Raw genomic sequence first — 15,441 nt, 5'->3', positions numbered from 1 at the left:
TGTGCCAGCTCCTTGCTTCTATGTGCTATAGTCGAAAGAGCGGGGGCTTTGGGGTCAGTTAGACTTGAGTCCCATCACCTGTGCTTACTGTGTGCCCTTGGGCAAATTACTTAACCTCTTTGAGCTCGCTTCCCCACCTGTAAAATGGGGATAATAATAGAACCCACCTCATAGAGTGGCTGCAAGGATTAAATGAGAATACGCACGTAGAGCGCTTAGCCCAGTGCCTGGCGCCTGGTGAGGGCTCAGCCAGTATAAGTGTCCCCTCATGTGTGGGACAGCAAAGCCGGTCTGCGGGAGGGGTGGTGGTGGTGGGGGTTGGAAGTTTTTTTTAAACTTGGCTAGAGAGAGCAATGCCCTTCACCACTAGCACCCCACCAGCCCCTGCCCCCTGCTGGTCTCTGGATCTCCGCTGGTCCTGTCTGGGCTGCCCAGGGCCCCTGGCCTCCTTCTCTCTTAGTCGCCCTGTTTTTTTGTCTCCAGGGTGAGCAGAGGGGACCCAGCAGGGCAGGGACCAGGGGCAGCAGGAGCCCACTTGGGGCTGTGCCTCTGGGGAGCAAATGGGCTTAGAGACCCAATGAGAAAAAATGCCCGGTTGTCATCACCTCCCTGCCCTCCCCACTCCAGAAATCCACAAGATGGGATCAAGCCGCACTAAATTTTTCCAGGAAGATAAATAATACAAGAGATTGCAGGTCCTGTTTGGGGATTGTCCAAGCTGCCCTCCACTGGAAAGACAGCTTCAGTCCCTGGCCTGAGCTGGGAGGCTGCCGGGGAAGGCTGGGTCTGGAAAGCACTCTTAAACCTGGGCAAGGGAGGGTGTGCCCGTGCCCTCGCTGGGCGCTTTCAAGGGCTCCGCTCTGGCCCTCCTCTGGCTGTCCCTCTCCCTGTGGGGTGAGGAGTCAGCAGGGCCAAGTGGATGAGCTTGTGCGTCCCCTTCAAGACCATATTCTCCAGACCTGTGACTCTGGAGCTCCCTGCCCAGATGGCCGCCAGCTTGCTCTCAGCCCATGCCAGCCTCTTCCCTGGGCCCGTTCTCCTCAGGGCAGGTTATGCTACTAGCGTGTGCACCCCCATACCTGAGGAACGACTGAAGACAGCTAAGGGGCAGCTGTTTGCTGGGCGTGAAGGTGGAGCTGGGATGTGAGGCTGGGTGTCCACATACACGCGTATGAGTCCCTTGCGGTGCAGAGAGTTGCTGGCAGTAGCAAGGGAGGTTGTTGGCTGGGGCCAGGGTGGGAGTGGAGCTCTCTCTCCCTACACAGCCCTGTTCTCCTGCAAAACTCCCAGGAGTCAGAAATCTAAATTGGAATCTGGTCTTTCTGGTCGTTATGAAAGTGTATTTGTCAAAGTGGGAGCTTAGGACATATTTTCCTTAACAGGTTGTTAGCTCGACTTATAACTTTTAAATATTTAGACACGTGTATGTGGGCCCCCGTTTGTCCTCTTGCCCCAGGCCTTGCAAAGTTAGGGATGGGTCTGGCAGCAACCGTGACCCAAAATGCTATTTTGGTGAATTCCCTTCCTGTTCTCCCTTTCCCCCAGTGCAGTAGCGCCCCTGTAAAATTGGGCTTAGGACACACCCACCCGGACCAGGAAGGAGTTTCAAGGTGAAATGAAGGCTGTCAGCTGTCACCAACAAGCGGTTCCCCCTTGGGCCTCCTGACCTCATTCTCTACCCCAAAATTGGGACAATTTTTTTTTCAAATGTCCTATGATGCTTAAGAGGGAAGGGATGAGGGGGAGAGAGGTTGCTTATCTCCTGAGTGTGGGGAGGGTGTGGGCTCTCACTGGACCCAAGGAGCAAGGAGGGAGCCAAATGGGGCTGCAGCAGCAGGAGGGATGGAAGTTAGACTGGGAGAAGATCAGGGCTGGACCCCACCATCCCTCCAGCTGCCCTTCTCAGAGGGAGCTGCGCCCGCCGCCAGGAAGGGGGGCCATGTGTCTGTAATGTGGGTCCTCCCGTAAGTTTGGATCTTGAGCTTTGGGTAGGGAGAGTGTGGGGGCCAGCTGGCCAGGTGGTGGGAGTCATCCCTGGCAGGAATGAATGGCATGTTGGTCTCAGCTGTAGTTGAGTGCCCTGTGGCACCTGGACACACCGTCTGTTCAGAAGAGAGAGTCACGCAGCCTTTTTGTGGCCGTCCCTGACTCGCTCATTGATTCTGATTGGGCTGTTTGTGGATCAAACCTGCCACCTTGGCCTCATTAGTGCTGTGAAGTGCTCGATGGAACTGGACACACGCACACTCACACTCAGACACTCTCACACACCCGGCATGCGTGCCCACCGACACTAACTCACAGATATTGCTGTATACAGTTGCACACCCCTCAACACCGCTTCAAGTGCAGTCTCGGGTATGGGTCCCCCGCAGACCCTCCCTGACACGTGCACTTTGCCGACCATGTGCCTTCCCCACAGTCACTCTCTCTCCCCCCATCAGTGACTTTGCATTCACCTTGGGTGACCTGCCAGCTCCACTGGCCAGGGGTTGGCTTACTTGAGGGTGGCTGGGGGCCAGGCGCCTGCAGCGGTTTGGTGTTGGGGACAGGAGGCAGCGGCACTGCCCTCTTGGGACTCCCTGCAAACCCCACCGAGCCCAACATTTGGCACCTCTGCTCCCCAAGTCCCACAGCAGAGTCTCCAGCCCTGAGTCTCTCTCAGTCTGTCTGTCCCTGTGTAGTTCTGTGAGCCTCTGTCTGCCTCTCAGCCTGTAAGTGTGTCTGTCCCTGTGTGCCCTGCATGCTCTCTGCTCGGTCCTTCCCCACCTCCTGTGCCTGTCATTTTCTGTCTTTCTCCTCTCTCCCTGTCTCTGAGTCTATCTTTTTCTGTCTTGCTCTCTTTCTCTTTTCTCTGGATGTGAGTCTCTGTCTCTCTCTTTTTCTGTGTGCGTCTCTGCCCTTTTGTCTCCGTCTCTCTGTCACACACACACACACACACACACTTCCTCACTCTCAGTCTCTCACCTTGTCTCTCTGTCTCTGATTCTGTGGCGTCTCTCTAGTTTGTCTTTCTGTGTCTCTGTTTCTGTCTTTATCTCTCCCTCTCTGCCTCTAAGTCTGTGTGTCTCTCCGATCTCTCTGTCTTACTCTCATGTGGCGCCCCAGGGGAACAAGAGAGCCAGATGTCCCTGGGTGTGTAGAAGAAAGGGACAAAGCATCCCGGGGGGCTGCCATGACTTCTGGGCCCCTCCACTCCAGACAAAGAGGGGAAGGGGAATATCAGGCTCTGGAGAGGACAGAGGTCAGCCCATCTGCCCTAGCTCCTTTGCTGAGAACTTAAGCATATGGGGGCTTTGGCTCCAGACTCTGAAATGTTGTTCTTTAGTGACAAGGCCCAGGGTCATAGGCCTGGGAGCAGGGCTGGGGGGTCAGAGTGACAAGGGAGAGAGCCCCTCATCTGTCTTGTTGACCTGATTGACCTTGGGCCGAGCGAAGGGTGTTGAGGACTGGGAGTCTCCCGCAGAAGAGGCGTTGACCAGAGTGGGGCGATTTGACACGTTGCTTTTTCCTCGAAGCAGCCAAGCTCTACTCACCCACCCCAGGCCCCAGCTTCCTTCTCCAAACCACCACGGTGCTCCCCACCCTGTTCTAAACATTTCCGCCAACTGCCCCAGGGCCAAGGGGCCTGTTCAAGCCGCCTCCCTGCCCTCTCTTCCTGCCTCTCCACCTTCGCGGGCCTCTCCTCGCTGCCGCTGCTGTGGCTTCTTACACAGGAGCGGCTGTGTTGGCTGTTTATTTGACTGAAGTTTCCTTGGGTGGGGTGAGGACCAACTCCACAGCTCCTTCTCCCCACTTCAGATGCCCGGGCAAGAGGCCAGGCCGGCCCCACTGGGTCCCACTGCCCTCCCCCCGGCCCCCACGTGCCTCTCCTACATCCTCAGGCCCCAGACTCCTCTACTCTCCTAATCTCAGGTCTGTCGACTCCTACTTCTGACGCCAGCCAACCCCTCCCACTGGGTGGGCAGGATAGGGAGGTACAAGATGTACCCCCGCATCTCCCCCCATGCCTCGCCTAGTGGAGGGGTAATACTGGAGAAGGTGTTGGGAACAGGAGCCCTTGGCTTCTCCCAGGATTCTCAAAGAGGAACACACGGGGTGTGGTCTTCAGAAGATGGAGAAGTTTCCCCATGTGCCTGTCTGCTTTCATTGGCTGAGGCTTGAGCCAGCGATAGAGTAAGACTTCAGCAGAGGCATAATTCTCTAATGGGTTTGCGGCCCCATCCAGAATGATCTCCCTGGGACCCCAAGGGTCTTTCCATCCTGGATTTTGAATGGTACTGTGTTATATACAGAACTGTCTCATCTTGCCCTATGAGCACCTGGAGAGGTAACAAAATCCCCATTCAGGTAGAGTCTGGACTTAAACCCAGGTCTGCTCATTCCCACAGCCAGGCCTCCTCCTGGACTGAGCTGGAGCTGCTCCTTGGGCAAAAAGAACCCCAGGCTGCAGCCATTTCTTGGCTCTGCCTGCATCTGACTCTCACCTACATCTCCTCCATCTTCACAGGCCTGCAGTGGAGACTTCTGGTCTCTGCCTGTGTCTCCAACTGGGAAGGGAGTGCAGAGACAGGTAACATTCTTGTGACCTTGTTCTGAGATCTGCTGTCCTAGTTAGCAGCTTCCTGGGGGGAGAGGGACACGAGAACCTTTTAGAGATGGTTTCAACCATCTGGGTGCTAATTGAGAATGCAACTGTCCCTAGGTTAAGGCTGGGGACAGCTATTCCAGGGCTGCAGGATGAAGTGTGGGGGCGAGAGGCCAGAGGGGGGATCAGGAAGTTTCCCCAAATAGCCTGGCCAGCAGCCAAATGTGGGAGCCAGGCCGCGGGAGGAGGGGGTCAGCCCAGCTGGGGGGCAGCTGGCCAGTTGGCACATGGACCTGGACCTGGGGAAGCTGGGCAAGGGGCAGAAACGGAGCAAGACTGGTATTGTCCCTCTTTTCTCTCCTGCTGAAATGGGCTCCTCTGGAACTTGGTGTCATGAGTAGGCGGGGGGAGGTGGGAGAGTGTGTCTCTGGCCTGACCCTCTTCTCCCCCAGGGGCCCTTGTAAGCCCCAGCCCATTCCGCTGCTCCTCACCCAGTGACACTGACTTATTCATTCATCAACAGACATTTATTGAGTACCTCCTATGTGTTATACTTGCTAGGCCTGCCCTGGGAATTCAAGGAGGAAGAAGGCAGGGTGAATACGAGAGAACATGAGGAGGCAGGAAGGAAATCTGCCTTGAGGAGGGCAATGAGGGGAGGCTTCTCATGGAGGGGATAGTTCAGCATCAGCCATGCGAAGGGAAGGTTGGAACCAGGAGGAAAAGAGCCCTCCAAGCAGAGAAGGCTCCGAGGCGAGGGAGAGCCCCCTGTGCTCCAGGAAGAGAAAGAGCCCAGTGTAGCTGGAGTGTGTAAGCAAGGTAGGGAGTGGTTGGAAAACAGATCGAAGGGGCATGGGATATTTTGACCTGGACATTTTGGCCCCAAAGATGTTTGGAATGCATTTACAACCAAAATGCATTTGGTTGAAACATTTTCAACCAAAACATACCAACACTGAAGACTTTTTTAGAAAGTGTTTTCCAGTTCGAACTCTATTCATCCAACTGAATTCCTCGATCAGATTTTTCAATTTTTCCTCTGTGGTACAGTTAAACAAATTTCCATTTTTTTCATTCCATTTTAATTTTACTGAAATTATTTTCATCGGCATCGATTCTGTATAAATTTTGCTGCCGAGTTTTGATTCATAGATCAATTTGGCATCGAACAAAGACTCCTGACCCTAGTCTCTGCCATTTTGCAATTGATTGGGTAAACTCATCCAATTTTGGAAGGTTTAAATTTAAAAAAAGATTTGGGGTCAAGATTGAATTCAATCTTTTTAGTCAATTTAGACTAGAATTTAGTCAGGTTCTAGCCATCGTCGGTGTTACTTCTACCAGCAATGTTCTTATATGGAAAGTTATATTTGTATCTCAGTTAATCTGTGGGAGGGGTGAGTGGAAGGGGCGAGTTGGGAGAGAAGGGTTTGGGGAGGCAGGTAGAGGCCAGATCTTCCAGGCTGGGGTAAGGCTTCTCCTAAAGTGAAGGAGAAGCCTTTGGAGGTTTTCAGCAGGAGAGTGACATGATTAAACTTGCCTTTTTAAAAGGCTCCTTCTGGCCACGTGGAGAACAGACTGGAAGGGCTAGAGATGGAGAAGTGGAGGCAGGGAGGCTTATGAGGAGGCTGTTATGCCAATCCAGGTGGGAAAGAGAAGCGAACCAATTGAAGAAAGATTAGGGTCCCATCCCACTCCCCAGGATCCCAGCATGGCCCTCCCCACATGCTCAGAGTGACCTCGATATCATCCCCCACACCCTTAGCTCCTGCCCCTCCCTTTCTTTGAGGCCCCACACACCCCAGAGTCTGGCCAGTCAGAGTTTGCACAGGGTGGAGACCAAGAACTGGGGTGTTTTCCTTGGGGCTCCCTCCCAGTCTGTTTCTTGGCTGCATGCGGCTGAGGGAGAGTCAGGGATGCCCTGCCGAGGTTGGGGTGGAGAATTGGAAGGATGGGGGTTGGCTGTTGGATCCGCCCACCTAGAGCACGTGGCTGGAGCAGCCGGGGCAACCACAAACCTGGCGCAGAAACAGACCCAGACACAGGGCGCTTGTCCGGCCCGTGGCTCCGAGCTCAGGGTGTGACCTTGGGCAGGGGTACAAAGGGCCTCTGTTGATGCGAGGCACGGGGCCCACCTGGGCCAGGCCAGGTGCCTGAGGAGTGAGGAAAGTGGGCCAGGGGCTGCTTGAGGAGAGTAGGCTTGAAGTGACACAGACGCGAGGTTTGGGTGTCATCTGGGCAAGTTACTTCCTCTCCTTGGTCCTCAGTCTCCTCACTTGTAAAATGGAATCTTAATCCCAGCCTCCTAGACCTGGCACATCATCAGGACCCACCTTGTTGACTGATTAAAGCATCACCTTCTTAGAATCATGTATTTTTAAACATCATTATTTAACAGCCACACATAGTGATACCACATACCTGTTTGCTAAACACTTTACAAATATTGACTCATTTAATCCCCATAACGACCCTCTAAGAGAGGTACTATTTATCCTTATTTTACAGGTGGGGAAACTGAGGCACGGAGGCGACAAAGGTCACTCAGTTAGGAAGTGGCAGAGGTAGGATTTGAACCCACGCAGTATGGCTATACTATGCTGCTTCCCAAAAGGAAGAGGTGGGCATCCCTTAGGCCAGGCACCTAAGGAGGGGACCTGATTCTTCAGCAGGCATGGAGGCGGTATTCTAGAGCATCTCTGCGTCGGAGAACATAACTGTGCAATGTCTCCCATCCCAGGGCCTGGCCCCTAGGGCAAGGCTAAGAGTGTAGTGGGAGGGAGGGAAGTCAGATTCCACGAGAGGAGTCCTGGGACCAGAGATCCAGGGCAGGAGAACAGGGTGGAGCAGGGATCTCGAGGAGCAGGTCACAACCCTGCCACCTTTGGCCCAGTTGTGAGAGTAGCTGTGCCCAGCAGAGGCTGGGGTTGATTTAGTCTTCCTTCAACTAGGACGGGTCATTCCCTGTGGGGTGTCAGGCTTGATGCCACATGGTTGCAGGAGACAGCCCTCCATCCGGGAGCCCAGGGTCTGGCTGGACATGAAGGGTGGACATGGAACAGAATGGCATGGGGGCTTTGGCCAAGTGGCTGAGGGTGGTGAGGAAGCTGAGCCCAAGCCCACAGCGGTGGCGACCTCCAGGCTTTGTGGTACGCCTGGGAGCATGCGCATGACTTGACTGGCTGAGAAAGGAGGCGGGGCTTCCCCGGCTGAGGGCGAAGAGGTGGGTCAGTATGTATGCGGGCGGCAGGTGGTCCCTTGTGGGCGGGGCTGGGGCAGTACGTGGAGGGCTCTGAGCGCCAAGCTCTGAGCTCGGACGTGCCCTCCTAGGCGCATCTCTAGACCTGTCTGCTCTTCAGAATCACCTGGGCGCTTGTTAAAAAGGCAGACCAGGGCCTCACCCCAGCCCCTGAATCCGAACGAACCTCGGGGGTTGGGGCCCAGCCCAGGATGCCTGACACGCTCCCCAGGTGATGCGCACGTGGCCAGGCACTTGAGAAAACTGCCGGGCGAGGGGTTCTCACCCTTGGCTGCACATCAGAATCACCTGGGCCAAATTTAAAAGTCCCGGTGCCCAGGCCGCACCCCAGACCAATCCGTCCGAGTCCCTGGGGAGGGGCCCAGGCATCAGAAGTTTTCAAAGCTGCCCAGGTGATTCCAGTGAGAGCTCGCTTGAGGACCCTCAGACAGGTCTTCCCCTCAGGTCAGCCAGGTCTGGGTTGAACTGTCCCCTCCTCAGAGAGGGCTTCCCTGGTCACTCGTCCTCCCTGACCTTGTGTGTTGATCTGCTTATTGACTGTGACTATCCCCCCTTGATTACAAGCTCCGTGAGGACCCCTCAGGACTTTGTTCACTGCTGGACCCCCTGGGCATAGCACGGAGGGCCTGGCATTTAGTAAGTGTTCAACAAGTGTTTATTGAGTGAGTTTCTTGAGTCCCTACTCTGTGCCAGGCACAAAGGGAGACACTCTCCCTATATCATCTCTTAATTCTCTCAACAGCCTGTTAGTATCCCAACAGGTAGATACTACTGGGGCCATTTTACAGATCAGAGAGGTGAAGCAACTTGCCCAAGTTCTGACAGTTCCAGAGCCCAGGCTCTGTCCTGGGCCGCGCACTGCCTCCCCACCAAGGCCTTAGAGCAGCCCTGCTGTGGGAAGCAGCCTGGCAGCCTGGAGGCTGGACAGAGGGTCTGGGGGCATAGGACATGTTGACACAGCCCATTCCCGGGGACTTACTTGGAACCTCTCAGCTGGTTTTGAAAGGCCTCCTTCATGGCCTGGAACGGCCGTGTGCTTCCACCCACCAGACCGATTTGAGAGGAGGACTCCTTGATGTGGTCGGCAGCTGCTCCTTGGCCAGCAACGTGGACCATGGCCACCCCGCCATCTCCCTCGGCCAGTGGACTTGGAGGCTCTCCTCTTCCTCCTGCCCCAGGTGACCCCGGATTCTCAGGGTCATCCGCAGCCTCCCCCTTCCTCCAACCGTCTGAGGTTAGGATGAGTTAGGCTCAGTTTCTCATCCTGAGGAAGGGGGAAAGGCCCCCAGGTCCAGTGGGGTGGGCTGGGGTGGGAGGATTCTGCTGAACAAACTAACCAAATAAAAGCATCAGGAAATGGAAGCTGGGTCGGAGACTCAAAGATCTTAATTTCCACAGGGTTGATCCTGGCTGGCAGTCAGGGCCTCTCCTGGCCTCTTCTGAATGCAGCTCTTTAAGAGGGAAGGTAGCCAAGGTCCCAGTGAGGACCCCTGGGCCCTCAGCCTTCCTCATCCCTTCCATGGGGCAGTATGGGGAAGTCACCCCAGTGAGCAGACTGCCTTCTAGACTGCTGCTATTACAGCTAATATTCTGGGGAGGGGGCCACTCCTACTGTGGGCACCCCAGTTCCTAGCCTTCTCTCCTCCAGCTCTGGCCTCTCCTATACAATCCAGGCAGCTTTGCCAAGCTGGGTAAGGAGGTTGAAATAATTTCTGTTGCTTTGGCAACAAACACAAGTTGGATACAGCTCTGGGCTGGGAAAGATTGTGGACGGACTGGCAGCCTTGGGAGGCAAGATGATGGGCAGAAGAGGAGGGGTTTAGTCTGGACATGGGGATGGGCACCTTGGGTTGGGAGAGGGGATCAGTGGTGAGGTTTTGGCAGTTCCACCCAGGGCCGTTTGTCTTCTCTCTCTTTTTTGCCTCATTAGTTTCTAATGTACATCCATGAGGAAGTTCTTTCTGCAGTCTCATCACTGTCCCTCCTGCTGTAACTAGCGATGTCATCCCTCACATCACAATTTACAGCTTGCAGGGTATTTTCTATACGTTATCTTATTTATTTATTTATTTTTTCCCCCAAAGCCCCAGTAGATAGTTGTATGTCATAGCTGCACATCCTTCTAGTTGCTGTATGTGGGATGCGGCCTCAGCATGGCCGGAGAAGCGGTGCGTCGGTGCGCACCCGGGATCCGAACCTGGGCCGCCACCAGCGGAGTGCACGCACTTAACCGCTAAGCCACGGGGCTGGCCCTATACATTATCTTATTTAATCTTCTCAGGGGTCAGCCTTGGGTCAGGGGAGTTATTATTATTTATTGTTATTAGTTATTATTAGTTATAGTTATTATTGTTATCCCATTTTACAGACGAGGAAACTGAGGTGTGAAGAAAAGGGGCGTGTTTCCAGTCACAGGTTAGTAAGTGGCAGAGTTGTAAGTTCATGTTGCTCGATTCCAAGTTACTTCAGTTCCAATGACGCCCCCCAAATTACAGTCATGTATCGCTTAACGACAGGGACACATTCTGAGAAATGTGTCGTTAGGTGATTTCGCCATTGTGAGAACATCACAGAATGTACTTACACAAACCTAGATGGTATAGCCTACTACACACCTAGGCTATATGGTCCTAAGCTTATGGGACCACCATCGTATATGTGGTCCGTCGTTGACCGAAATGTCGTTATGTGGTGCATGACTACTCCCACGGACACAGCTCACCCCTCTCCCCGGCTCCTCCCCCTTCTATCTCACCATAACTCAGGAGTAGCCCAGGTCTGGAGAGGTCACCCTGTCCATCCCCCTCCCTTTCCCCCCAGTGCAGTGGAGCCTCTGTGTGGCTGGTGTCTGGAGCTCACCTGGCCTTGGTCCAGGAGAGGGTGACAGTGGCAAAGTCGGGGTAGTCAAGGGTGTCAGCTGCTGTTGCTTCTTTTTGAGCAAAGATTTTTAAAGTTTAATGTGATAATCTCATCCTGATTACTGCAAACTGAGGCCCTCTGGCTCGTCCAAGAATCCATTACCGGCCATGAGGAGCAGGGAGACTGCGCTGGGCCCTCCCGGCCTCCCTGCCCCCATCCTCATGCGTCCTGAGAGGACTGAGCCTTGGTTTGCTTTGGGATTTTTTTCCGTGGAAAGAAGGTGTTTCTAGATCATGGTAGGGATGATTCGGACCTCCCTACTTCAAGACCCACCAGGGGACCCCAACCTTTCCTTTTAAGTCTGAGAATTTAAGTTCTAGGAAGGGGCTGCTGGTGAGTTTGGGTGTGAGGCCCATCAGAGGGCGTAGAAGATCAGCACAGCCAGGGACCCAGGAAGTCGTCCTGCACCCCATTTAACTGGCTGGGACACTGAGGCCCGATGCTGTTGTCTCCACATCACGCCTGCCCAGAAGTAAACCAATTAGCACTGTGCCTGGCTCTGTGTTCCCAGCGCCTGTCTCATTATTTGGGGATTTATGTCTCGGTCACAGTGAAGGACGACTGTCCCTGTTTCCATTGGGGTGAGCCCGGCCAGCCCTGAGCCCAGCAGCAGCAGGAGGAGGTGCCGTTCTGCTTGGGGCAGGATGGAGATTTAATTTCAGGGGGATTTGCAACCGGTGGGGAGCCGCCCTGGGCACATGGTGGCTCTGGGCTATTTTAGGAGGCAAAAGGCTGGCCTCGCGGGGGGAGGGATCACGGTGGACTTGTTCCAGCCATTAGTGATTCTGCCCTTTCAGTGGGAACAGAAAGGACCCATGATGGACCGAGCAGGCTGACTCGAGGTTGGGGTTTCTCCTGTCCTCCTGGAACCCAGGGGCCCAGAATTACGCCACATACCCCACCCCAGTCCAGGCTATGAGCAGAATAGAAGCTGCTGGCTGGGCAGGGGTCCGTGACTCCTTGCCTGAGCCTCTTTGCTACAGGCCTTGCTTCAGCCAGGCCCTTGGTGTTATTAGTATGAATCATTAGTACAACCATCTCATATCTTTGTAGCAGAAATTATATATATATATATATATATATATATATATATATATATATATATATATTTTGTGTGTGTGTGTGTGAGGAAGATCGGCCCTGAGCTAACATCTGCCAATCCTCCTCTTTTTGCTGAGGAAGTCTGGTCCTGGGCTAACATCCATGCCCATCTTCCTCTACTTTATATGTGACGCCACCACAGCATGGCTTGCCAAGCGGTGCATCAGTGCGCGCCCGGGATCCGAACTGGCGAACCCCGGGCTGCTGCAGCGGAGTGCACGCACTTAACCACTTGCGCCACCAGACCAGCCCCAGAAATTATATTTTTTGAGCCCTCAGGGAGGGCACCATGGGGCAGGGAGAAGGGCACAGCCTTAAGGCCAGGCTCACCTGGGATCCTGTTTTATATGGGCCCTTTCCAAGCTGGTAATGTGGGTTATGAAGTCTTTTCACCTCCCTGAGCCTCAGTGTCCCTGTCTCTAAAGTGGGGACCATAACACCTTATTAATGATGCCCGTCTTATTAATTCGGCACACGTGATGTCAGGCACTCTGCAGGGATGGCCTCACATCACCCTCTGCGATGTTGTTATGTATGAATTGCCCCGTTTTACAGATAAGGAAACTGAAGCTCAGAGAGGGGAAGGAACCTGCCTAAGCCCATACAGCCCATTCTGTTTCTCATGCCCACAGTGAGAGTTGGTTCATTCCTCGAATCCCGCAATATGTGTTGGTTGCCTCGGTGTGCCAGGCATGTTCTAGGGCTGGGGATTCATCACAGACAAAACAGAGGAAGAGGAGATAATGGGATGAGACTGGGCAGCAGTGAGAACTGAATGGCCCAACTAGAAACTCAGTGGCTTTATTTAGACTAAGGGTCATTTTCTGGCCGGAGAGAGGGCAATAACCAGGGGCCTGAATCCCTGCTTGGACGAGTGGTAGGTGGGCAAGGGAGGGCCAGCACCACCTGGCACCTCCAGCTGTCTTACCAGGAAGAGGTTTTCTTTGTTTTCTTCCTCCTCACCCCACCTTTTTAGGAGACAAGTCACTGGGCATATTGGGATAAGGCCTTTCGAGGCACCATGACATAGAGGAAAGAGAGCATGGAGTTTGGAGTCAACCAGATGGGGTTCAACTCCCCCTCTCTAGCTGTGTGACCCTGGGCAGGTAAATTAACCTCTCAAAGCCTCCCTTCCCTTATCTTTAAAGTAAGTAGAGAAATACCAACCTTTCAGGGCTATTGGGAGGATAAATAGATTGATAAAGGTGTGGGAAGGGCCTGGAAGACAGACGGCCCACCACTAATGGCAGTATTTTGTCTGTGTGCAGGGTTGGAATTTAGGGGCATGTTATTCCTAGGTATCTAGGTGAAGCCACGTCTTTGTGGTGGCACTAAGCTGGCACCTGTGGTCCTGTTGAATGATTTCAGCAGGCCGGGCAGAATGGGAGAGCCACCAAGCCTAGACATAACGTCTGGTGCTCATGGTTCAAAAAATCATGCTCAGTGACTAGATGCGGAGGCTGAACTCGCCAGCAATGACATGAAAATACACCTGGGGGGTTTCATTGACTCTAGGCTCTACATAGAGCTAGCTCAAGACTGCAGAAAAGTTCAGGGGCGGGCAGCATTAGTAGATGATAGGGTTGAGGAAGGGGGGAGGTGATTCTCTCCCCTTGTTCTGTTCTAAGGAGGGCATTGAAAGCCTAAATAAATTTAGAGGGATGTGACTAGGATAATAAAACACCTGGAAGCCATTTAGTCAACAAATTTTTTTTAAGTTTCTTAGGTCGGGTCAGTTGGTCAGCATGCAAGGTATTGGGCAGAAGGGAATGAATAAAGGCCTAGAACTATCCCTGTCAGTGCAGTGGGGTGGCCGGGGCAGGGCTTGGGGGAGACAGTTCAATACAGTGTATGTGCAATGTTAGGGGCCCATACAAGGTGCCTTGGGAGCACATAGGAGAGGCTTTCTGGAGGAGGTGGCCATATCAGGGGAAGAATAGTGGAGGGAAATGGGTCTCTTTAGCTGGGAGAAAAGACCTCTTAGGAAGAAGCTGCCGGCTGTGTTTAGCCGGCTATGGAAGGTGGAATGTGCTTTTTCCACGTTACCAGGGAGCAGATCCAACACCCACACACGGGCATTGCAGGAAAGCAGCTCTCAGCCTCCCGTGTTGATGAGATTTCTATCACTGAGAACTATCCAACAATGGAATGGGCCGTCTCTTGAGACAGTGAGCTCCCTGTCACTGGCATGTTCAAGCAGAGACCAGAGGGTAACTTGTCAGGGACAAGTTACAAAAGGGACAGAATGACCTCTAAGATCCCTTCTGAGTCTGAGCAACTGCAATTCTCCACGGACAGACACAGGATGTGGACTGTGACTGAGAGAGGTGTGACTAGATCAAGTGAGAGGATGGTTGTGCTGCAGGGTGGCGAGGTACACATGGTGCACCATGACTGTCGGCCCCACCCTGGATTTATTTTTGTTTTAGTAACTACTTTATTGAGATATAAGTCACATACCATACAATTCACCCACTTAAAGTGTACAGTTTAATGTGGGTTTACTTTTAGAGTGGAAATGAATTCATGCATTCATTCAACAACAATTTGTAGGGCATCTATTAGGATGCATCAAGCTCTGTGCTGGTGCTTGGAATCCCTGGGAAATAGGCCCTGCCCTCATGGTGGAGACAGGTGAGTGTCCACACAAAGGACTTACATCTTGGGAGATGTGCTAAGAGGGAAATTATCAGGGGCTGGGACAAAGAATAATGGGGCTGGGGAAACCAGGCCTGGGGAGTGACATTTGAGCTGAGGCCTGAGCGACAAGGAAACAGCCCTGTGAAGGTCAGGGGTGCATTCTGGGCTGAGGGAACGGCAGGGGCAAAGGCCTCAAGACAGGAGTCAGTTGGTAGGTGTGAGGACCAGGAAGACACGCTGTGAGACTGGGTGGCAGCCCTGTGCCCTGCCCCAGTGGGTGAGGCATGGCCAGGACTCCTCACAGTGGGACCTTCTCTCTAGAAGGCCTGGTCCACATGAGGCCTGCCTGGAGCACAAGGTGAGTGCGCAGCAGTGATACATCTTTGGATATAAAAACCATTTCTGTCCCCTTCCTTTGGGGGGCAGAAAGTCCCCTGTTTTCTTACCCTGTTACTGCCTCCCAATAATGGAAAGATGACAGGGCTCTTAGGAGGTCACGCCACTAGCCCCTGCCCCCTGCCCTCCCCTGCTTGGCTTCATGCTTCTGCCTTGTGCACCCATGGTGGGCCAGTCCCTGGGCACTGACTGCCTGGGAGGAACCAGAAGTGACCCCAGCCGCACATAGCAGCCGTGTTTCCCCAGCAGGCATGCTGGCTGTCTCCCCTGGCCTGGGGAAATGGTTCCTAGGAGCAGTCTGGAGTCTGCCATTTGGTGCTCACTTCCTGAGTGACTTTGGGACAGTTACTTAACATCCCAATCTTTTGTTTTCTGGCCTGTAAATTGAATGCCATCCCTCCTGGCACCCAGTAGGTGCTCCATGAGTGTTAACGTCTTCCTTCTCCCTGAGCTTCCCCGCCCCCCTCCCCGACCTTCCCCCCCACCCCCCACAAAGAGGGACCAGTTTGCAGGGAGTGGAGGAGGTCACAGCAGGCCA

The sequence above is a fragment of the Ceratotherium simum genome, chromosome 16 (genome assembly GCF_057802395.1).
Source record: "Ceratotherium simum simum isolate JZ-2026a chromosome 16, ASM5780239v1, whole genome shotgun sequence".
Classification (NCBI taxonomy): domain Eukaryota; kingdom Metazoa; phylum Chordata; class Mammalia; order Perissodactyla; family Rhinocerotidae; genus Ceratotherium; species Ceratotherium simum.
Note: the sequence above shows the minus strand (reverse complement) of the source record.